The sequence below is a fragment of the Melanerpes formicivorus genome, unplaced genomic scaffold (genome assembly GCF_026170545.1).
Source record: "Melanerpes formicivorus ecotype bairdi unplaced genomic scaffold, bMelFor1.0.p_v2 SCAF_5, whole genome shotgun sequence".
Classification (NCBI taxonomy): Eukaryota; Metazoa; Chordata; class Aves; order Piciformes; family Picidae; genus Melanerpes; species Melanerpes formicivorus.
The window spans coordinates 37,061,558-37,085,722 of record NW_027142357.1 but is presented as its reverse complement, the minus strand read 5'-3'; the positions used below and the strand labels follow the sequence as shown (position 1 = coordinate 37,085,722).

The following is a 24,165-nucleotide window of genomic DNA, read 5'->3' as shown; positions in this document are numbered from 1 at the left end:
TTCTGGAGCAGATCATCTCCCCCAGCACACAGGCTCAAGGGGTCAGGACCTGCTCAGCAGCAGCTCTGGGTGCAGAAGGCTGTGGAGGCAACTCCTCAGCAGCACTCAGGCAAGGAGCCAAGCGGCCAGCCACTGCCATCAGCTGGAGACCCGCACTGCAGTTCTGGGTGCTGTGACCCACTGCTGCACCTCTGGCCCCTGTGTTCTGTGCACACCCAGTGACCCCACCTGCCACACAGGCAGAGAGCTGCATGAACTCCTCATTAGCCAGATGATTAGCTAGGATTGCTACTGCTGAAGCTCCTGGAGTTGGTTTGTTGACTTAGTGCAAGCAGACAGCCCAGAGCCCTGGCTCCTCACCCAGGTCCTTTGGCAGAAACAGCCCAGGACACTCCACACCTGGCTCAGAAAAGCCCCAAGGGGCTGTGCAGGCCCTGCCACGCTGCAGGCAGTGCCAGCACATGACCCCAGCTGTCCCAGCCCAAAGCCACCAGACAGCCAGGCAGGGCAGCACCAGCTGACAACAAAGATGTGCAGACACAGGAGAACAAAGCCAAGTTCCTCACCTCCCTGCAAAGCTGACTTGGCACAGCCAGCCTAGGCAGGTTTGTTTCACATTTACACCCCACTCCCGGGCTGCAAACACCAGCAACTCTCCAATACTGAAGTTCTCTCTCCAAGGAGATACACTACACATGCCGCTGGTAACATCTCCGTCCTGAGGAGACCTCAGCCTGGCACTACAGCAGCAGTTTCTTCAGCTGCCTTTGACTTGAAAAGAGGTCTGAGCTAGCTGTGATGTCAGCAAATGCTGAAGTCAGTTTGAAAAGCCTAAAACAGTCAAAACATGTCCCAGGAGAGTCTCAGATTTCTGAGGACACAGTCCCTATGTACCTTTTAAAGCAGAGCTTGGATATCAACTCATTGCCTTCCATTGCACCACCACTGCACACCTTCCCCTTCCAAATTAAGTCAGATCACAGAAGGTCTCAAGCTGGAAAGGAACTTAGGGATCAGAGTCCAAGTCCCTGGCTCCTCACAGGACTGAATTTCACCTTGCAGGCCAGGCCCAGCACATCTTCCAACACATACTGAGCACATGCCAGTGTCCAGAGGCACAACCTCCACGGCACCACCAGACCTCTGACTGCTTGGTTGGGTGGCCAAGGGTGAGCAGAGGCAAACAAGCCAGACAAGTGAAAAGAAAGCTCCAGGAAAAGCTTAAAGCAGCCTTCCAGTACCTGAAGGGGACTACAGGAGAGCTGGGGAGGGATTTCTGACAAGGGCTTGGAGTGATAGGATGAGAGGGAATGGACTGAAGCTTGAGGAGAGGAGATTTAGACTGGAGGTTAGAAAGAAATTCTTTCCAGTGAGGGTTGGGAGACATTGGAACAGGCTGCCCAGAGAGATTGTGGATGCTCACTCCCTGGAAGTGTTCAAGGCCAGATTGGATGAGACCTTGAGCAACCTGGGCTGGTGGGAGGCGTTCCTGCCCACGGCAGGGGGGTTGGAACTAGATGATCTTGAAGGTCCCTTCCAACCCAAACCATTCTGTGATTCTATGAAACACAATCTATCTTCTTGGTCTTGCCCACCAAGACACGACTGGAAACTTCATGGGAGGAGCAATCCCACCCGGGCGACTCCTCCCCAGCGTGGAGCCAGGCCAGGCAGGCAGTGACACTGTCAGTCAGGGAGCTGCCCCCGCAGCTGTGCCCTGTCCTGCATGCTGAACATGCACAGACACTGCAGTCATCCTGCTGCCTGAGCCCAGCCCTCTGCCCCCCACACCCAGCCCTGCCCAGGAGCACACACACACACACCCCCCAGCCCCCTCGGGGGCTCAGCAGCACCACTCCTTTCACCCAGAAACCCTGAAACCAGCCCGGGAAAGGCACACATGGCAGGCAGAGCTGCTTGCAGAGCTGCTGAAGCCTCCAGCAGGACAAAAGGGCCTTGGCACTCACAGGCCAGAGCATTTAAAGTAGTAATATTGTTTTAAATGGCTAGAGCAGGGGAAGAGGTGGAACCTGCCAGGGCCTCACCCCACAGGGAACTGCAGGTGAAGGAACACAGACTTGGACTAGGGGCAATGGAACCACACTAGAAATGGGTAGATTGAGATTGGATGTTAGGAAGAAGTTGTTCCCTATGAGGGTGGTGAGAGCCTGGCACAGGTTGCCCAGGGAGGTGGTGGAAGCCTCATCCCTGGAGGTTTTTGCAGCCAGGCTGGAGGTGGCTGTGAGCAACCTGCTGTAATGTGAGGTGTCCCTGCCCATGGCAGGGGGGCTGGAACTGGCTGAGCCTTGAGGTCCCTTCCAACCCTAACAATTCTGTGATTCTATGACCCACCCTGTCTTGGCAGGCTCTGCTGAGCAGTGTGGCAGGCCCTGTGGCAGAGGTGGTGGGGTTGGTCCTTACCCTGCCCCTGCCAGCTGCACAGAGACACAGAGCAACTTGATCCAGTGTGAGATGACAGGCTGGACTTGATGATCTTTGAGGTCTCTTCCAACCTTGGTGATTCTGTGATCCCTGCCTGTGACAGGGGGGTTGGAACTGGATGATCCTTGAGGTGCCTTCCAACCCTAACAATTCTATGATCATAAGTCACAATTTCTGTAGAGTCTATTTAGCTGTCCACCAGCCAGCTCGCTCTTGATGGTTCCCTCCCTTTATGACCATCATCATTTTGGGGACACACAAAGCTTGCAGAGGTGACAGCTCCATTCAGATGCTGCTCTCCTTTCTCAATGTGAGGAGCAAGCATCACACAACAGCCAGAATTATCACAGAATCATTTAGGTTGGAAGAGGCCTCTAAATCATGGGAGTCCAACCCTTAACCCAGCACTGCCAGGTCACCACTAAACAACAGCCCTCAGCACCACATCTCCACAGCTTGAAAACCCCCTCCAGGGATGAGGGGTCCTGGGCAGCCTGTAATGGATTCTGTATAGGATCTGAGTTGTCCAGCACTAAGCAGCAGCTGTATACCCTCACCACTGATCTCCAGGTCACAAAAGCCTCTAAAACAGCAAAAGCACAAGTGCTCTGGACACTCACACTTTCCAGCACTGGAAGTGCATCACTCAGAGCTCTGCTCTGGGGTTTAGCTTCTTGGGAAATGAAGGAGTCTCCTTCCCCACTTGACAGGGCTAACAAAGCAGCAACCAAGCCTGAACACCTGCAGCCAGCTTTGGCAGGGGAGGGTGACTGAGGATGCTGCTCAATGGGCTGCACCAGAGAGGCAGCACAAGTGTCCAATTCAGAGTATCTTTGCTTGGAAGAGACCTTCGAGAACATCCAGTCCAGCCTTCAGCACAGCACTGCAAGGACACTGCTAAGCCATGTCCCCAAGTACCAAGGTGCACATACCATTCCAACCCCTCCAGGGCTGGTGACTCCACCACTGCCCTGGGCAGGCCATTCCAACCCCTCTAGGGCTGGTGATTCCACCACTGCCCTGGGCAGGCCATTCCAACCCCTCTAGGGCTGGTGATTCCACCACTGCCCTGGGCAGGCCATTCCAACCCCTCTAGGGCTGGTGATTCCACCACTGCCCTGGGCAGGCCATTCCAACCCCTCCAGGGCTGGTGACTCCACCACTGCCCTGGGCAGGCCATTCCAACCCCTCTAGGGCTGGTGACTCCACCACTGCCCTGGGCAGGCCATTCCAACCCCTCCAGGGCTGGTGATTCCACCACTGCCCTGGGCAGGCCATTCCAACCCCTCCAGGGCTGGTGATTCCACCACTGCCCTGGGCAGGCCATTCCAACCCCTCCAGGGCTGGTGACTCCACCACTGCCCTGGGCAGGCCATTCCAACCCCTCCAGGGCTGGTGACTCCACCACTGCCCTGGGCAGGCCATTCCAACCTTTGACAACCCTTTCAGTAAAGGTATTTCCTAGCATCCAGCCTAATTCCACACACTGTGTGGGAGAAGTTAACTGGAACCTCACCCCTTTACCACACCTCAGCACATGCTGCTGTTCTCCACTCTTTGCTCTTCAGGTTGAGGGTGCGAAAGGCAAGTGGCTTAACTTTAAGGTGCTTAATATAAGCAGCTCTGAAAGCTGAACACAACCCAACATTTTTGAGAAGCAGAAAGCTGCCCTTCAAGAGTGATAAGGAGGCAGAGTGATAACTGCTACCCAGCTCTATTTCCAGATAATCTTGTATCAATAGCACCAGCAGCTTAATGCACTTCTGCAAACATCCATCCAACCTGCCCCCCCCTTGTCAAATTTTATCTCCATTTCCTATTCATGACTGGAGTCAACCACTAGACCTCTGTGCATTTCAAAGCTTCACCTCCCAGCACCCATTCTAAACATCCCCATTCAATATCCTCTGCCTATCATTATTTGCATCAATGTTTGGAAACAAGTTGATGCCAGCGGAGCAGTTCAGAAAGGGATTTCACAAGGCAAATACAGCGGAGCACAGAGATGCCCTCAACAAACAGCAGATGCAGCTCACTGCAAATTCAGGACATCAAGTTAGTCACAATGAAAACCCCAAAGCTTATTCAACATGGTTTGGTTTTTCTTAAAGGGTGCTTGTAAAGTGGCAAGCCTGCACCTTCAGGAGGTCACAGAATCGTTTCAGCTGGAAAAGCCCTCTCAGAGACCCCACCTGGAGCACTGCCTCCAGTTCTGCAGCCCTTAGCACAATGGAGGTGCTAGAAGGTGTCCAGAGAAGGGCCATGAGGATGAGCAGAGGGCTGGAGCACCTCTCCTGTGAGGACAGACTGAAGGAGTTGGGGCTGTTCAGTCTGCAGAAGAGAAGGCTCCGAGGTGACCTCATTGTGGCCTTCCAGTATCTGAAGGGGGCTACAGGAAGGCTGGGGAGGGACTGCTCAGGATCTCAGGCAGTGATAGGACTAGGGGGAATGGAATGAAGCTGGAGGTGGGGAGATTCAGGCTGGATGTGAGGAGGAAGTTCTTCCCCATGAGAGTGGTGAAGCCCTGGATAGGTTGTCCAGGGAGGTGGTTGAGGCCCTGTCCCTGAAGGTGTTTAAGCTCAGGCTGGATGAGGCTCTGGGCAGCCTGATCTAATGTGGGGTGTCCCTGCCCATGGCAGGGGGGTTGGAACTAGCTGATCCTTGTGGTCCCTTCCAACCCTGACTGATTCTATGAAGATCATCAAGTCCAACCATCAACTCAACACCTCCATGGCTACTAAACCATGTCCCAAAGTGCCATGCCCACAGCTTTCTTGAAGGCCTCCAGGGATGGTGACTCCACCACCTTCCTGGGCAGCCTGTTTCAATGCCTGACCACTCTTGCAGCAAATACATTTTCCCTAATATCCAACCTAAACCTCCACTGGCATAATTTCAGGCCAGTCATGTCCCAGAACACCCAGAAGACCTCCAAAGGCACCATTCCTGCCTCCCCAGGGCAGTGGATTTGCCAGGGCAAATCCTAAGCACACTGCATGTCACAAAGCAGCAGTGTAACCCATAGATGGAAAGGGCATTGTCCTAGCCAAAGACCTTCCTGGAGTAACCATGAAGATGTCACCAAGCAGCTTGCTGAACATGCCAGAGAGCCTTACCAGATTTGGCAGGGGGAAATCTCATTTTGAGGAGTGTGAGCAACACAATGGCACCTCAGCCCATGGGCCACAAAGACCTCCTCCATCCAGAGCCTGACACTTTGCTGTTCCAACAGGGTCACCCAGTGCCATCCCCAGGCCCTGACAGGACCCAGGCCAGTTGCACATGCTGCAGATCTCACACCTGAACAGGCAGTGAGCATCCTTTGGAGCATGATGAGATGGAAAGCAAACACCTTGCTACTGAGCAGAACATGCCCACACCGTCAGCATGTGAGGCAGGCCTGGTGCCCTGGAGCAGGGCCAGGTGGCTCCAGGCAGCAGACAGCAGCCACACACACCCCCCAGCTTGCTAGCCTGGGGAGGGAAGAGCCATCACTGTCATACAATGGTAGGGGTTGGAAGAGACCTCTGGAGATCAAGTCCAACCCCCCTGCCAAAGCACCATCACCTCAGGCACATCACACAGCAAAGCATCCAGATGGGTTTTTAGAGTCTCCAGAGAAGGAGATTCCACAACCTCTCTGGGCAGCCTGCTCCAGGGCTCCAGCACCCTCACAGCAAGGAAGTTTCTCTTCATGTTGAGGTGGAACTTCCTGTGTTCCAGCTTATACCTGCTGTTCTTTGTCCACCACCACAGAGAGACTGGAAGAGTCCCACCTCCATCAAGCAGTGAAAGAGAGGAGACATGAGAGCTGTGCACACCTTCACTGTTGTCTTCCAACACAACCCCAAACTCAGCCATGTCTCAGCAGCTCCTTACACAAAATCCAGAGCAAGCTCTCCTCTTACCACATCTTTCCCAACTCATTGCCTCCCTTTAAAAAATTCACCACTCAGAGCCATGTCTTAAATCTGATTCTCTTTTCAGCCATAGAAACATCAGGTGCAACCCCAGTGCAGGCTCAGGAGTGTGGTAGTAGATAAACTTCAATCCCTGCACTACCAAGCAGAGGTGTAACACAGGAGCTATGTCATGCTGGAAGAACAATAACAAGTCCAACTACTGTGACCTGAAAGCTGTGTGCTGTTGGGGCTTGTAGGTGAAACAGGAGAGAGCTAGAAGTCCCCCAGAATAACTTCATTTAGCCAGCAGGAACCATTGCTAGATGTCAAGAGCAAGGTGTAAGCAAGAAGAAGAAGAGTGATTTCCCTTTAAAGCTGCTTCCCCAAGAGTTTTCCTCCCAGCAGCCCAACTCATTTTCCTGCTGCAGCCAGGTCACTACTCAGGCTGCTTCCAGTCCACCAGCAGAGGCACATGGCCCCATGGAAGAGAGAATTGCCCTGGGTATTCCAGGTCTTTCCCAGAACACAAACACCCCTCTGTGAAGTAAGAATTCTTGAACAGGCTTCTCAAAACAGTTTTTTCACTCTCAAACCCTGCATTTAAATGACCACCACTACCAAGGTGAACTACAATCATCTTTGTGGGGATTGTCTGTCCTGTCCTACCTGGTTCCTACAGAGCCTCTCTGGCCTAACCACCTGCCATGAAAGCTCAGTCAGAAGCAACAAGCGGTGTGTGCGAAACAGAGCTACCGTCCCCGACACTGAGTCATTCCCACTACTCTCACATGTATTTGTCTTCATTTTTTTCAGGCCTGTGCCTAGTGAAGCAGATGAAACTTGAAAATAAGGCTAATATTGCCATTTTTCCTTCCAGAGATCTCCTGCTGCTGCCTTTTCAAGTCATTAGCTGGCTGCTTAAGTGCCTGGTGATGAAAGCCAAGCCACCGACTTCGGCGCTTGTTTCCTGACACGGATTGGGGTTGCAGGGCACAAGAACCGTTGCAGTTAATGGCTTTTTTCCCCAGAAAAATAAAAGAAGTGATCACAAAATTCTGAACCTGTGTATTCAGTGCTTTAGTCCTTACTGAAAGATGCAGGCAGCACTCACCCCCTGGAGGAGTGAAACCCTCACTTCCAAACGTCCCTTCTCCAAGACGCTTCGCCTTCCTCACGCTCTCTTCAGAGGTGCCAGCAGTTAACCTTCAGCAAGCACCCTAGGAAGATGAGGCAACGAAGTTACAGACAGCACAGTCACTGAAGGCTCCAGCAGGGGCAGTTTAGAGAGGAGAGCTGGCCCTGGGGACAAGGCCATGCCTGAAGCTTGGAAGGATCCACAGGTGGGGTGGCTGCGGGCCAGGAAAGCAACGCAGCCCTCCGCAGCCGTACGTGCTCTCTTTGGCTGAAGAGCTGACAGCAGCGTTTTCCTCAGCACTGCACCCAGAGAGCTCTCTGCAAGTCCAGACACGGGTGGCTGGTGAGACCTGCCCTTGCTTTCAACACCCCAGCGCTTCAAAGAGCGGCGGCAGGGAGCTGGGGCTGTGCTGGGGCTGGCCGCAGCAGGGCTGGGCGAGCCGAGCCAGCTACCCTGGGAAGCGTGGGGGGAGCCTGGCTGGGCCACCCCACAGCCCCCCAGGGACACCTAGCACAGGGAAAGGGCTTCACAGAAGGCAGGGAACTGAACACCACAGAGCAGGCTGGGACAGCAGGCAGCAGCAGCACGCTGCTGAGGTTTCTGCAGGTCTGCAATTCATGGCTGCATCCTCCATGCCCAGCTAAAGTGCTCATGGCTGTGTCATGCTGGTGAGGAGCCATCACCCCACCTCCACAGGGCTCCATCCCAACTCCTGACCGCCCACAAATGCCTCCAGCCTCAGCCATTCCAGCCCTTCCTCCACCCAAGCCTGGCTGAGGCAGGAAGAGCAGAAGCAGAACCTGCAAGGAGCTGCCAGGAATCAGCTCCCCATCCACATGTCCCCAGGTCCATTTCTGCACTTCAGGCCACAGCCAGCAATGGCTGAGACAAAGCAGATCTTGGACAAGTATGAGGATTGTGAAAGCTCTCAAAGGGATCAAATAAGGGAGTAAAGCCCCCACAGCATGGCAATCATGACTTCATGCGCTGCCCAGCAGGCATGCTCCTCCAAGGGCAGAAGCCATGCACCACGACTGAACCCCACTCCTAAGAAACTGTGCTCCTGCAGACATTCATTCTCCCAAGAGCCTCAGAATCTCTTCTCTGCTTGCCCTGGGAAGCGCTGGGCATGCTCACAGCAGCCTGTGCGTACTCATCAGCAGACTGGCCCCTTGGCAAGCCTCCCACACAGCCCCCAGGACAGCACAGCCCAGTCACACCACCTCAGCTGGGGCTGCTGGGGTTAGGAGACTGGAGGAGGGAGGGAGCCTTTGGTCTTTGCAAAACACTGCTTTTCCTTCAAAAACCATTCCAGAGCAAGTGCATCCACTTCAGTAATTAAAAGTTACAAAGAAAGCCACTCTTAGGATCCCACAATCACTTTGGCTGGAAAAGACTTTTAACCTCATCAAGCCCAACCATTCTCCAACTCCACCAAGTATTTGAAACACCTCTAGGGATGGGGGACTCAATCACCTCCCTGAGCAGCCTGTTCCAGTCTTTGGGAACCCTTTCAATCAAGAACTTTCTTTTCATCTCCAACCTAAACCTCCCCTGGTACAACTTGAGGCCATCTCCTCTTGTCCTACCACTTGCTCCTTGGGAGAAGAGACCAACCCACACCTGGCTCCAAGCTCTTTCCAAGGAGCTGCAAAACTGTATTAAAGACAGGTCAAGTCCTTAAGCCCTGCTCCAGGAGGAGGGAACATCTCAGGTGGGCTCAGGCCAGGTTGCTCCCAGCCCTCACTGCTCAGTCAGCCTGAAAGTCCCCCCTGGTCCCTTGCTAGCTGCCATTCCACCCAGGGTGTGCCATGCCTGCCTCCTGCTCACCCAGCAGTGACACATCAGCCTGCAGAGCTCTCTGCTCACCAGGCAGCCGTGGGGTGAGGGGCTGGGAAGTGCCTTTGTAGGGGTGGCACTCAGGGCAGGGCAGGTGCTGGGGTGGGGCTGGAGCTGTGGCAAAGGATGGCTCCGAAGCAGCGCTCTGGGTTTGCAGCCATCTGCACTCCCCCAGCAGCCTTTGAAGTGGGCACAGAAACCACATGCACCATTGCAGCCAGGCCTTGGCTCCACTGCTCCAGGTTAGCCCAGCTGCAAACTGCAGACACAGCAGGGATGAGTTTAAGAGCCCTGTTTCCATGGCTAGGGTGTGTGGGGGGGTAATAAAATAAATGCCCCCCACTTTTGTAAACAGAATAGAACCAGGTTGGAAGAGACCTTCAAGACAGAATAGAATAGACCAGGTTGGAAGAGACCTTCAAGATCATCACATCCAACCTATCATCCAACACCACCTAATCAACTAATCCATGCAACCAAGCACCCTATTAAGTGTCCTCTTGAACACCTCCAGGGATGGTCACTCCACCACCTCCCCAGGCAGCCCATTCCAATGGGCAATCACTCTCTCTGTGTAGAACTTCTTCCTAACATCCAGCCTAAACCTCCCCTGGTGCAGCTTGAGACTGTGTCCTCTTGTTCTGGTGCTGCTTGCCAGGGAGAAGAGACCAACCTCTGCCTGTCTACAACCTCCCTTAAGGTAGTTGTAGAGAGCAATAAGGTCACCCCTGAGCCTCCTCTTCTCCAGGCTAAGCAACCCCAGCTCCCTCAGTCTCTCCTCATAGGGCTTGTGCTCCAAGCCCCTCACCAACTTCGTTGCCCTTCTCTGGACACCTTCCAGCAAGTCAACCTCCTTCCTAACCTGAGGGGCCCAGAACTGGACACAGGTCTCAAGGTGTGGCCTAACCACACCATGGTGGTGGTGACAGCAGCAGACATGTCTCCTCCACTTATTCCTTCAGGGAGAAAGCAAATACAAGTTTTCATGTAAAGAACAAGCCCTTTAATAAGTTCCATAGCAACTTGCTATGGAGTTCTGAGATCCACAAGGCATCCAGCTGCTGTCTGGAGTGCAGAAGAACATTTTCCACAGGGGAGGACTGGGATTTAAGCCAGATAAAGAAAGAGGAACTAGAAAGCAACCAGCAAACACACACCCACCATTTCTTTTCCTCTCTAGACACACCCATCTTTGCTCTGATTTGATGGCAAGTCCTCAGGGCGTCCAAAGGAGAGCTGCTGCAGCCCAGAACTCCATCCAGCCACACTGAGAAGATGATTTGATTCTAACCTTTTCCTCCAGAAGCACACAACTAGGAAATGGGAAAGTCTCTTTGTTAACAGCCAGCTGTGCAGTGCAGAGGAGGAAGTGAAGCCAGCTCCAGAGCAGGCACTCTACACCCATGCTGAGGCCAGCTTTGGGCTCCAAAGGAGGACTGCAAGTGCTCTCAGAAGCCTCAATGGACAATAATGAGCAGAGTGTATGGCAGACAGAGCACCTGACTGGCATACCCAACTCCAAGAGCAGATGCACAACTAATTGCTCTGGAGAAAAGAAAGGACAGAATTCTTATGGTTTGTGTCATAGTATCATTCAGGGTTGGAAGGGACCACAAGGATCATCTAGTTCCAACCCTCCTGCCATGGGCAGGGACACCCCACACTAGATCAGCCTGGCCAGAGCCTCATCCAGCTTGGGCTTAAACACCTCCAGGGACGGGGCCCCAACCACCTCCCTGGACAACCCATTCAGGGCTTCACCACTCTCATGGGGAAGAACTTCCTCCTCACATCCAGCCTGAATCTCCCCACCTCCAGCTTCATTCCATTCCCCCTAGTCCTATCACTACCTGAGATCCTGAGCAGTCCTTCCCCAGCCTTCCTGTAGGCCCCCTTCAGATACTGGAAGGCCACAATTAGGTCACCCCAGAGCCTTCTCTTCTCCAGACTGAACAGCCCCAACTCCTTCAGTCTGTCCTCACAGGAGAGGTGCTCCAGCCCTGTGATCATCCTCGTGGCCCTTCTCAGGACACCTTCCAGCACCTCCAGATCCCTCTTGTAATAGAGGCAGTACTCCAGGGGGGGTCTCAGCAGAGCTGAGTAGAGGGGGAGAATCACCTCCCTTGCCCTGCTGTATTCACAAAGCCTCACCAACTGAAGGAATCCATTCTGGAATTCCCAGCAGCTCTTCCACTTTCACAGCAGGTACAAACTGCTTGCTCTTTTCTTCCTAACAAATCCACCTCCTGCCAAGTCACTCCTCTGTGGCCCGGCAGCGACTCAGGCATGAGGTAGAGCCCGGCTCCGTACCTGGGACTGCTGAGATCACTGCAACCAGCTGCAGGGGAGGGAAGCAGCAGGAGTTCAGAAGACATGAGCCACCCCTCAGACACCAGCACAGGCCGTGGGACGCGGCATTCAGTCTCTTATGCCACCGGCCTGCCACAGAGCAGAGAGCGCACCAGACAAAAGAACAAGGCCAATTAGCGCAGAGCTTGAAGCTTACATTTCATCTCACTATGACACAGACATGGGAACAGACCCATCAGAGCAGCTCAGACTCCTCTGAGGAGATCAGAAGCACCCACACTATCACTGACAGCCCCGTGGCAGCCTGCCAAGAGCCCAAGGGCTGCACATACTTTGCATGTACCTCACCAGATCGGTATCAAAAGCAAACATCCACAAGGCTGGGTTGTAATTCTGCCATCCACAATAGCCACACACAAGCTGAACTCCCCAGCAGCTGGCTCTCCAGAAGCAAAGCTGTGCACTGAAAAGCTTCCCAGCTTGGCTGAGGCTTTTTCAGTTGAAGCTCACCCAAACTCACTCAGCACCTCAGCAGGGCACACAAAGGCGTTCCTGGCATCAGGGACCGCAGCCCTGGGTACTCCTTTCTCAGAGCCTGAACTCTGCTGCCAGAACTCAGCAGGATGGAAGCCAGCCACCAACTCCCTTTGGCACCCACTGCCAGTGCCCCAGGCACACATCAATACACCCCAGCTCAGAGACTGCCACCTCCAAGGGCTGAATGGCTCCAGCCCAAAGGGCCCAAGAACAGAGTGCAAGACGCTGGTTCTGCTACACTCCTCATCTCCACAGCAAAGTCCCAACACTGATGAGCAAGAACGAAACCACTGGGAGGAGAACAGCTCAGACAGTGTGAAATGTCACAAATGCTACCCCTTATGAGGCTGGCTGCTTTGAACATGGTCATGAAGAGCCACTTTCTAGGTTCTTAAAAGGAAGAGGTACCAAAGCAGGAGCAGCACTCCCAGAAGCAGACCCTGCTCAGGCTCCTCCTGGCATATGCATGCAAGAACCCATTTTCTGTCTCTGACTCACGGTGTTGGGGTGGGGAGGCAGCCCCATGATGGCACAGAGGGCCAACACAACCACTCATCTAAGAGAGGAGGTCTTGCCTAGGCCAAGAGAAGGAGCAGCCACCCCAGCTCCTTGCTGAGCAAGCTGGGAAGGCAGAAGTGCCCCACACCACCCCTCCTCTAACTGAGGGAAGACAGTGCCCAGAGCAGGGTTACCCCTGGACAGCAGGCAGAGCAGAGAACAAAACAGAGCAGCTGAAGGCCCAGGATGCATGGAGGGGCACAGAAGAGCCTCAAAATAATGTCAGCTTCTCCAGGCAGGTCAGCTGGCAAGCAGGTGGCCTCACCATCATGTATACAGGCAGCAAAAGTTCTCTGCCTGGCTGAGGACACCGAAGGCAGAAGGGGCAGAAGCTGGGACTGTGTGCATTAGAACAGGTGTCACAGCAGGCCAACAGTGATGGCTTATTCAAGGCATTGTCAAACTGATCTGAGAGCCCCAACATAGTCATAGAATCAATAAGGGTGGAAAAGACCTCAGAGTCCAACCTGTCAGCCAGCACCTCATGACCAAGGCATGACTTCAAGTGCCACATCCAGTCCCCTCTTGAATACCTCCAGGGACAGTGATTCCACCACCTCCCTGGGCAGCACATTCCAATGACTAACAACAACTTTCTCCTCACCTCAAGCCTAAACCTCCCCGGCACAGCTTGAGACTGTGTCCTCTTGTTCTGGTGCTGGTTGCCTGGGAGAAGAGACCAACCCCCACCTGGCTACAACCTCCCTTCAGGTAGTTGTAGACAGCAAGAAGGTCTCCCCTGAGCCTCCTCTTCTCCCTCAGCCTCTCCTCACAGGGCTGTGCTCCAGACCTCTCCCCAGCTTTGCTGCCCTTCTCTGGACACATTCAAGAGTCTCAGTGTCCTTCTTAAACTGAGGAGCCCAGAACTGGACACAGGACTCAAGGTGTGGCCTAACCAGTGCAGAGTACAGGGGCACAATGACTTCTCTGCTCCTGCTGGCCACACTATTTCCGCTGCAGTGCAACATCCTGGTGCTCCCGAGGACACACTAATCTTTATGTGCTGCTGACTGCCTTGCAGGGCAGACAAATTCACCAGGAGGCAGGTCTCAGGGTCTGACACTGCACCATGGCACAAGCTCCCCCTGCAGAGACAGCAGTGTCCCTGAAGAGCAGCAGCTCCTGCCCAGGGTGCACCAGCAGTGTCGTGGCTGTGAGCACCTTGGCAGCTGGGTGTGCAGCTGCACCTGAGCACCCTGGGCTCACTCACATGGGCAAATGATCCAGCAGGGATCTTCAAGGAGCTCCATGGCACAGCCCAGGGAATGGGCACACAGCACATGCCTGAGGCAGCCAGCAGGGCTCCAGGCACTGGTGGATTCTAAGGTACCTCACTTACAAACAAAGATGTTCTTTGACTGCACTGCACATCACTTTGTTATCCTACATGTCCTCTCACTGCTGCACAGGGTGGCTGTGGGGCACACAGACAGCTCCCCCCAGGGGAACACTGCACTCTGTACCTGCCATGGAAAAGGCTCCACAGCACAGCTGCAACAGCCAATCTCTGGGGCATCCTCCCCATCAGAAACAATCCAGAGCTGTGGACATCCTTGGGTACCACTCACATTTTCCCCACACCAAGTGGAGACAACTTCCATAAACACCTGGAGACTTATTTTGTGCTGGGGCCTTGGGCCTAAGAGGCAGGTGAAAGACCCTTTGGAATCCTGCTGCAAGACACTGTGCCTCTTCCCCTGGCACTGTTCTCTCAGAAGCCAGGATCAGCTGTCAGATCTCAGTGCTGAGCTTCCAGGGGAGATGTAAACTCTCTCCAGACTGAAGGGAAGGCCTGGATTCATCCACCAGCTGCGAACAAGACACAAACACTAATTTTCAGCTGTCAGAAATTGCCTGCAAAAGCTGTTTCTGCATTCCTGAGGAAAAACAAAATGCCCACCCAAGCCCCAAATGAAGCTTCTTGAAGCTTAGCCAAAGCCTTCCTCCCTAAGCCCTGCTCTCCCCCAGCCAGCAAGACTCTGTTACAGATGTTATCTGTGCAGGACGTGACCGAGGAGCCCAGGGCAGAGCTCACCTTCACAGCCTGCAAGTGTTCCAAACCCTGCTCACAGCCCAGCCCAGGCACACCCAGCTGACAGGGCAGCAGAACAACAACTTGGGCAGAAACCCTCTGCAGAAAGGGCAGGGAGTCTGACACAGGACAGAGCCAAGTGGTACTGGAACGTGGGCTCACCACCAGCATAGACCCAGCTAAGACACAGCAGTACCAAACCTGGCTGGCCAACCACGTCCCCAGCCCACTGCCACTGCTCCCAGCAGGCTCTCCCCTTGGTTGTGATGATCACAAAGCCATGGGGTAAGTACCAAACCTGGCTGTCCAACCACATCCCCAGCCCACTGCCACTGCTCCAAGCAGGCTCTCACCTCACCTCTAGGCTGTGATGATCACAAGGCCATGGGCTGAGGTGGGTCAGGCCCCTCATCAGATCAGACACCATTCATCCTTCCCTGGGACTGACCATGCACAGCTCAGCCCAGCAGTGCCACATGCCAGTGCCAGCACAGGAGAGGTGTGAGGAGAGTTCAGCTCAGACACAGGCACCCCTTCACTGCAGCCACAGGTCAGGCTGACTTAAAAACCAAACAAAAAAAGGAAAGCAGGGGGAAAAAAGGAAGAGGAAAAAGGAAGCCAAGCCCCAAAGCAAGAATGCCCCCACAATGCAAACACCTTTGGTCCTTCCAGCAGAGCTGGCAGGAGACAGCAGGGTCCTGACAAGCCCTGCTTCAAATCAAATCCCCTCTGTAAAGCCAAGTCCTACCAACCTGCCAAGTCAAGAGACACTTCCATCAGAGCATTCTTCTGGGGGGTTTTGTTGGCTTAGCCTAAACAAAGCTCCCTTTTTCTTCCTTGCTTTCACTTTCCTTCCACCAAGCTCTTGCCAGCTCTCCTTCCTGAGACAGACTGGGCTCAGCAAAGAGCCCTCTTGGCAGGCTGCTCCTCGCCAGTTCCTGAGACCAGTTCAGAGACACTGCTGCTGTGTCCCCAAAGAATACTCAGCTCTTGCAAATCCAAACAGCTTGACCAAGCTTGGGAAAGCTCCATAGGGTGGCCTGCACACAGGCTGACAGAAGATCTCAGCACTGCTATTTGAGCAGACACTCAAACACATTCCATCATCACCTGGGACTGGCACCAAGCATCAAACCCACTGCACCCACGAGGATGATTAGGGGACCTAAGCACGTGCCTTATAAGGAGAGGCTGAGGGACCTGGGCCTTTTTCGTCTGGAAAAGAGAAGACTTAGAGGGGATCTAATAAATATATATAAATACCTGAGGGCTGAGGGTCAGGAGGGAGGGGACAGGCTCTGCTCACTTGCTCCCTGTGACAGGACAAGGAGCAATGGCTGTTAGCTGCAGCACAGGAGGTTCCACCTCAACACAAGCGGGAATTTCTTTACTCTAAGGGTCACAGAGCACTGGAACAGGCTGCCCAGAGAGGTGGTGGAGTCTCCTTCTCTGGAGACTCCCAAGGCCTGTCTGGATGTGCTCCTGTGTGGCCTGAGCTAGATTCTGGCAGGGGGAGTGGACTCGACCTCTTTAGGTGCCTTCCAACCCCTGGCATCCTGTGAGCCTGTGCTCCTGTGCACCTCTGGCAAGCCCTAGAGAAGCCTGAGGTTGTGTCAGACTCTGGGGGGGCTGAAGCTTTGGTCTAAGCAAGATCAATGACTACTAAGCTAAGATCAGGGGGTTCATTATTTCATAGTATCATAGAATCAGTCAGGGTTGGAAGGGACCACAAGGATCAGCTAGTTCCAACCCCCTGCCATGGGCAGGGACACCCCACACTACATCAGGCTGCCCAGAACCTCATCCAGCCTGGCCTTAAACACCTCCAGGGACAGGGCCTCAACCACCTCCCTGGACAACCCAGTCCAGGGCTTCACCACTCTCATGGTGAAGAACTTCCTCCTCACCTCCAGCCTGAATCTCCCCACCTCCAGCTTCATTCCATTCCCCCTAGATCCTGAGCAGTCCCTCCCCAGCCTTCCTGTAGCCCCCTTCAGATACTGGAAGGCCACAATGAGGTCACCTTGGAGCCTTCTCTTCTCCAGACTGACCAGCTCCTTCAGTCTGTCCTCATAGGAGAGGTGCTCCAGCCCTCTGCTCATCCTCATGGCCCTTCTCTGGACACCTTCCAGCACCTCCAGATCCCTCTTGTGCTAAGGGCTGCAGAGTTGGATGCAGTACTTCAAGTGGGGTCTCAGCAGAGCTGAGCAGAGGGGGAGGATCACCTCCCTTGCCCTGCTGGCCACACTTCTCCTGATGCAGCCCAGGATCTGATTGGCTTTCTGGGCTTTCACTACTGAAACATTCCCCAGATTGCCTGTGAAAAGGCTTTGAGGAACACTCCAGCCAATACAAAGCACTTCTGAAAGTGAATCTTTTTAGCTTCAGTCTCACAAGAAAAAAGTCTGAATTCTTCCTCAAGGAAGTTCAGCTTCTTCCTGGTCTGCCTGCCCTTTTCTTTTCTTATGAGCAAAGCTGTTTCCCATGCTCACTTTTATCACCTTGGGTGGGTTTGGGGCTTATTTGTGTCTTAGTAGAGAAGCTCAGGTCTGATTATATGATGGGAGCAGTGTTTGAAGAGCAGCTCTCACTCTGCAGGCCCTGCTGGAAGATGCAGATGCAATCTGGTTCCTGCAGATGCATTCACTGAGCAGTCTCACTGCAGCCTCCTCACACATGCAGGGACCTTCAAGGTGCAAATGGTTTGGATTTTCAGTCTCTGCTCTTATTAGAATAGAATAAACCAACCCAGGTTGGAAGAGACCTTCAAGATCATCGTGTCCAACCCATCAACCAATCCAACCCACCTAAACAACTAACCCATGGCACCAAGCACCCCATCAAGTCTGCTCCTGAACACCTCCAATGATGGTGACTCCACCACCTCCCTGGGCAGCCCATTCCAATGGGCAATCACTCTTTCTGTATCAGAGTGGATCATTCAGCACTAAACCTGTGAGTGGATGGCTGGAGCTGGTGGACTGCTATAGGCCTCTCCTGGTGTCTCCCCACCCCTGAGGGCCCTCACTTGCACACCACAAATCCCAGCAGGATTTCCCCTGCCTGCTAAATCTGATCCTGGGCAGGCTGCTGTGGGTGCCCCTGCTTTAGCAGAGAGGTTGGACCGGGTGATACAGTTCTGGGCCCCTCAGTTTAGGAAAGATGTTGAGTTGCTGGAAGGTGTCCAGAGAAGGGCAACAAAGCTGGGGAGGGGTCTGGAGCACAGCCCTGTGAGGAGAGGCTGAGGGAGCTGGGGTTGCTTAGCCTGCAGAAGAGGAGGCTCAGGGGAGACCTTCTTGCTGTCTACGACTCCCTGAAGGGAGGTTGTAGCCAGGTGGGGGTTGGTCTCTTCTCCCAGGCAAGCAGCACTAGAACAAGAGGACACAGTCTCAAGCTGTGCCAGGGGAGGTTTAGGCTGGATGTTAGGAAGAAGCTCTTCACAGAAAGAGAGATTGTCCATTGGAATGTGCTGCCCAGGGAGGTGGTGGAGTTGCCATCACTGGAGGTGTTTAGGAAGAGACTGGATGGGGTACTTGGTGCCATGGTTTAGTTGCTTAGATGGTGTTGGGTGATAGGTTGGACTTGAAGATCTCAAAGGTCTTTTCCAACCTGGTTAATTCTATTCTCTTCCATCTCCAGAGGTCCCTTCCACTCCCATCATGCTGGGATTCTGTGAGAGGAGGGTTTACCCCTCAGGCTCTCTGCTCAGGGGTGATCAGAACAGTGTTCTTCAGGAGGGACAGGGTGCTCCAGTGTAGGAAGGATACAGAGAAGTCAGGGATGCACACTGCTTACAGTGGAACTGCTCCCCAACCCCAGTGAGCCAGTGGAAGCCAAACACAAAGGAATCAAACACTTTCAGCCCTATCAGGCTGAGCCCAGGAGCTCCCAACCCTCGCTTGCACATGTGGCTGAGCAGCCTTTCATCTCCTCAGCTTCCTTTATTAACTGTTACTTGGGAGTCCAAGAAGCTGGCTGCAATTAGCCATCCAGAAACCAAGGGAGCAGCCTGCTGCTGCAGGAGAGTGCCAAATTCTTCAGAGATTATCCTACCCCACCACAAAACCTTAACAATACTGTTCTCCAGCTTGGTCCTGCCTGTTTGGACAGGCCAGAGCAGTGTGATTCTGTTCTAAAGTACAAAGGGCAGGCAAACCCAAGCTCTGTCAGAAACGTGGTGGGCCTCAGCTTCTCTTCTTCTGCTGACATCATGCACATGGGACAGCACTGCACAGAGGTGTGCAGAACCTCACTGCATCCAGAAATAAGCACTGCAAGATGAATGGCACCCAAAGCTGAGTTTAAGGAGCTACTGAAGTGAAGAGCAGTTGGGGCTTCTCCTAGCACCTCCCAGGGAGCTGGTAGAAGCCACATTGCTGGAAGACTTTAAGGCCAGGCTGGATGTGGCTGTGAGCAACCTGCTGTAGTGTGAGGTGCCCCTGCCCATGGCAGGGGGGTTGGAACTGGCTGAGCCTTGAGGTCCCTTCCAACCCCAGCAATTCTATGATTCTCTCCACCCTAGAACTCTTCAGTAACATTTCTGTTCCAGCCACCCTCACAAGATGAGCTTTGAGGATACTCAGGCTGCTGTCCACAGGAGAGTTGGATTCTGTTCCCATCCTCCACTATGATCTCTGCCCCTTGTTCTGTTCCAGCTCCCTCAAGGAACCCTGCAAGCTGTCTTTTCTCTCCCCCAGCTTTGCTCCACAACCTTCACAGGCCTCTGTTCCCGCACCTCTTATTGTGGCTGCCTTCCCGGCCCACCTTCATCCAGATGACAATCAAACCTGCCAAGTAAACCAGCTTGAGAACTCTCATCCCAAGTTTCACTGTCCTGGTGCCCCTCAGCTGCTGTTTTGGCCCTGTCCAGGCTGCAAATGTGAAGCAGAAGGCAAGCTGGGACTCTCTTCCCAGTCATGTCCAGCTTTGGATGAAGGACCACCTAAGAGCAACTGCCTATGACCACAGAGAAAGTAAGCTTATGACATACACCCACTGGCATTGCCAGGGTTCCACAACTCCCCATGGAAGATCCAGCCAGGACTGAAGGCAATGAATCAAAGATAATCTCCACCAACTGCTGCTGAGAAAGGAAATGCCCAAGGACACGTTGGGTCAACAGCCCTCCTCACTCATGGAAAGTGATGGAGTAAGAGGCTATTCTGAACAGGATACCAGGAAGGACAGCACTTGCTCATGGACAGCAGGTGGCCACACTACTTTCAATGTCAGGAGGTAGCTGGCACAAAGCCTTTTCCCTCTAAGATCAGAATGAACAAGCTAAAGCTGGGAATCCACTGCCCAGAAATAACCTTTCATGCAAACTGTTCCTACCAACAGGGCAAAAAGCATGGCCAAAGGCACAAGGAACTACCTTCTGGATGCCCTGGGTAGTTCTGGTCAGCAGCTTGGCAGCACAGATGACCATACCCATGAAAATGTCCAACTTAGAATGAAAAGGTTTCCATGTCCCTACCTCTGCTCAGTGGAAGGTCGTGGATGCCCCCTCCCTGGAGGAGTTCAAGGCCAGGTAAGATGAGGCCTTGAGCAACCTCACCTAGTGGAAGGTGTCCCTGTCCACCCTGTCCAGGGTTTGAGCCAGATGTTTAAGGGTCCCTTCCAACCCAGTCTGTGAATCTACATGATGGAAGCCAGATGTGTCAGCCAGGCCAGATCCACCTCCACAGCATCCTGTCAAGTCTTCACCCATCTCCTGGCTGCAAGAGAGACTCTTCTGAGTTTCATGCTGCAAAGCTGTCTTCTGACCCTCAGGCTGTCCCCAGCACAGAGCTGAGCGCTCTGCAGCCAGCAGGAACAGGGTTGCAGACAAAGCTGCCATGTCTGCCTGTGAGCAGGCCTCACCTCAGCTGGACCAGACACTGAGGAAACCACAGTAAAATGGACTGAGGCACCCAAAATTGTTCTCAGAAAGTGGGCCAGACCAGGCATGAACACATCTGGGCTTGGCTGGCATCATGAACCACACGGGCAAGACAGCCAACGCTGCCTGCGGGCAGCAGCGGGAGGAATGCCGAGCGGCACAGAGGTGGGCAGCAGGAGCCTCCTGCACACAGGCTTGCCCTCTGTGCCCTCCTCCAGCCAACATCTGCAACAGCCCCTTCATCCTGAAGCCTTCCCAGAGCCCAGTCCCCTGGCATTTTCGAGGATGGCATTTCCAGGGTGCCAGGCAGTGCCCATACAAGCACAGCTGGCCAGGATGGCATTTCCACGGCAACCAAGGGGAGCAAAGTGAGCATTCCACATCTGCCCAGAGGTCTGCAAACCCTGAGGGACAGCTACACCGGCCTGGAAGGCACAGGGGTAGAGGGAAGCAGGTGCTGAGTAGAAACTGCCATTTTCCAGGACAAACAATGGACAAAAAGAATCAAACAAAGAAGAGATGAAAGAGGAAATCAGCAGAACTGCAGCAATCACTTCAAAATAAACTGCTCATACCTCTGAGAAATCAGCAGGACAGGAGGAAGGGGTCAGGAAGAGACACAGGGCACAGCATGCTCACATAACATGGCAAAAGGAAGGTCTGTTACACACAGCCTCCAGATCAGCACAGGACCTGGCACTCCTGGCCAGAAAGCATGCTCCTCACAGGCTTGTTTCATTTTACAGTACATTCAGCCTGGTCCCCTTGCTGGAAGCTGTCACTACCACACCTGGCTCAAAGCTGTCCAGAAGAGGCCAAGATCTTTATCATAGTATCAGTCAGGGTTGGAAGGGACCACAAGGATCACCTAGTTCCAAACCCCTGCCATGGGCAGGGACACCGCACACTACATCAGCCTGCCCAGAGCCTCAGCCAGCCTGGGCTTAAACACCTCCAGGGATGGGGCCTCAACCACCTCCCTGGACAACCCATTCCAGGGTTTCACCACTCTCATGGGGAAGAACTTCCTCCTCACATCCAGCCTGAATCTCCCCACCTCCAGCTTCATTCCATTCCCCCTAGTCCTATTACTACCTGAGATCCTGAGAAGTCCTTCCCCAGCCTTCCTGTAGGCCCCTTTCAGATACTGGAAGGCCACAATTAGGTCACCTCGGAGCCTTCTCTTCTCCAGACTGAACAGCCCCAACCCTTTCAGTCTGTCCTCATAGGAGAGCAGCTCCAGCCCTCTGCTCATCCTCGTGGCCCTTCTCTGGACACCTTCCAGCACCTCCACATCCCTCCTGTGCTAGGGGCTCCAGAACTGGAGGCAGTACTCCAGGTGGGGTCTCACCAGAGCTGAGCAGAGGGGGAGAATCACCTCCCTCGACCTGCTGGCCACACTTCTCCTGATGCAGCCCAGGATCTGACTGGCTTTGCGGGCTGCAAGTGCACACTGAGAGCTCCTGTTGAGCTTTTTGTCCACGTTTTTATGGGCTTTTATGCCCATGTTTTGGGTTGGAGCACATTGGTTCCACACCAGGCAGAGCTTGCAGCTCTGCAGAGGGAATCCAGCATGTGCCTAAACCACTCTGCAGCTCACAACAAACACAGCCCACCAAAGGATAAGCTTCAAAACCCACCCTGGTGCTCCAAGACAAAACTCTTAGGGAGTTAAGAGCCATAAAGCCACTTGACCTTGGAAGATGTTTTTCTGCCATCCCTTCACTGTGCCAGGGGAAGTTTAGGCTTGAGATGAGGAGAAAGTTCTTCCCAGAGAGAGTAGTTGGCCATCGGAATGTGCTGCCCAGGGAGGTGGTGGAGTCACCATCCCTGGAGGTGTTCCAAAAGGGATTGGATGTGGCACTTGGAGCCATGGTTTAGTAGTCATGAGGTGCTGGGTGACAGGTTGGACTTGATCTTTGAGGTCTTTTCCAACCTTATTGATTCTATGATTCACCAGCCACTCACCCCCACCCAACATCCACCATCATCAGTGACTGGAGGCAAGCAAGCAGGACTCCAGGATGGGGTAGGGGAGGAGAAGAAATGGGGCCAAGAATGGAAAAGAGGGGGAGAAATGTGCAGAGCAAAGCCCCACTGCTCTCCAAGTTCAGCTCATGTTTAGTTTCACTGCCACACTCCTCAGCCTCTGCAGCTGTCTCCTCTCCCAGTTGGCAGGGATTGCTGCCAGTCTGGGAGCGGTTTCAGGGGAGATGGCATTGTTTTATCGGCCACTCAGGCGGCGCAGGCACCAGTAATGGAGGTTTTATCTCTGCGGCTTCCTGTCAGCACAGACCCAGCCAGGCTGACTCTGTGCACATTAAGGATGCTTATTTTCCCCCATTCACTATCTCCAAGGCAAAACAACATCTGGAGCTGCAGCTTGCCATGCGAAGGAGAGAGACAGATTAGAAGTGGAAAAAGCGACACAGCAGCTCCCGGAGTCTCCCAGGCTGCTGCTCTCACCCCCGTTTCCCACCCACACCCCCCCAGACCGGCCCTGCTGCCGCCCCTCACAGGCAGGGCACAGCCTCTTCCCACTGCACAGCAACCGCAGAAGGGATTATCAGAAAAAAATAACAGGAACAAAACTGATAGGGGAGCGGAGAGGGAGAGTTCAGCCCAGCTCTCTGAACCAGAGGCGACACACCAGTGACCTAGAGAAGGGGATCAGACGCAGAGCTCTCACTGGGGTGCGTTACTTGATAAAAGTGATGGAGCGCAACCTGGCGCCATTTCAGCGGGCAGAAACGTCCCCCTGCTACAGACAGCTGTCTCCAGTGTCATCCAAGTGTGCTTTCTGCTTAGATCATGGGCAATGAATCATGAAAATCAATAGAGACAAAAAAGCACAAGAGCAGGCTGCAGACACGCAGCGATGGAGCATGTACCGACCAGCAGCAGCCTCCTCGGGAGACAGAGGTGCCAGACAGACACACAGCAGCTTTCCCTAACAGCATTACCTCGGTGGGTAATGAACAGAAGCCATGACTACTGGTTATTTCCTAACCAGCCATCACCCTGCAGAGAAGCACAGACCCAAGGCAACTCTCTCCCAGTGGCGATGGCAACGCCCGCCGCCGGAGAAGGCATCTCCCGCCTGCAGCACACAGCCCCCTGCACCGAGGGGACGCTCACAATCCCGGCCCGCAGGAAGCTGCCTGCCTGCCTGCCTGCTGAAGGGCTGCCAGGGGCACGGTGGTTTTCAGCTGACAATCACCCAAAATGAATTTGAATGACCGAAGCAGAATGAAGTGTTCGTTTCCAGGGGCAGACAAAACATATGTCAGGGGTTTCTACGTCCAGCAGCGGAGCTTTAGCATAACAGAGCAGAAAGCAATTAAAGCGGCTCCCGCTGAACAGAGCCCATCGTGCCGCAAGTGGAGGGACAGGCTGCCAACCACATTGTACCGGGGCTTTAACGAAGTCTCGGCTTCAAATAGACTTCTCATGCCAGCTTCAGGGAGTCAACAACAGCCTTCCCCCACTGAATGCACACAAAACCCTCCACGCAGCACCACAGAAATTG

The 24,165-nt window shown here is 53.8% G+C and overlaps 1 protein-coding gene across 3 annotated transcripts in view; it reads right to left on the bottom strand.

Moving 5' to 3' along the window:
- The window catches only part of ACVR1 (activin A receptor type 1), a 66,701-nt gene that overhangs the window by 24,617 nt on the left and 17,919 nt on the right, over window positions 1–24,165 (bottom strand). Inside the window, exon 2 of one of the 3 annotated variants that reach the window (XM_068139189.1) lies at window positions 7,456–7,561. The exons of 1 other annotated variant lie outside the window; for it this stretch is intronic. The gene's annotated coding sequence lies outside the window, so the exon portion shown is untranslated. Of the gene's footprint in view, window positions 1–7,455; window positions 7,562–14,291; window positions 14,362–24,165 lie in introns of those variants that run through there. One more of the 3 variants, XM_068139191.1, reaches the window with a different exon arrangement.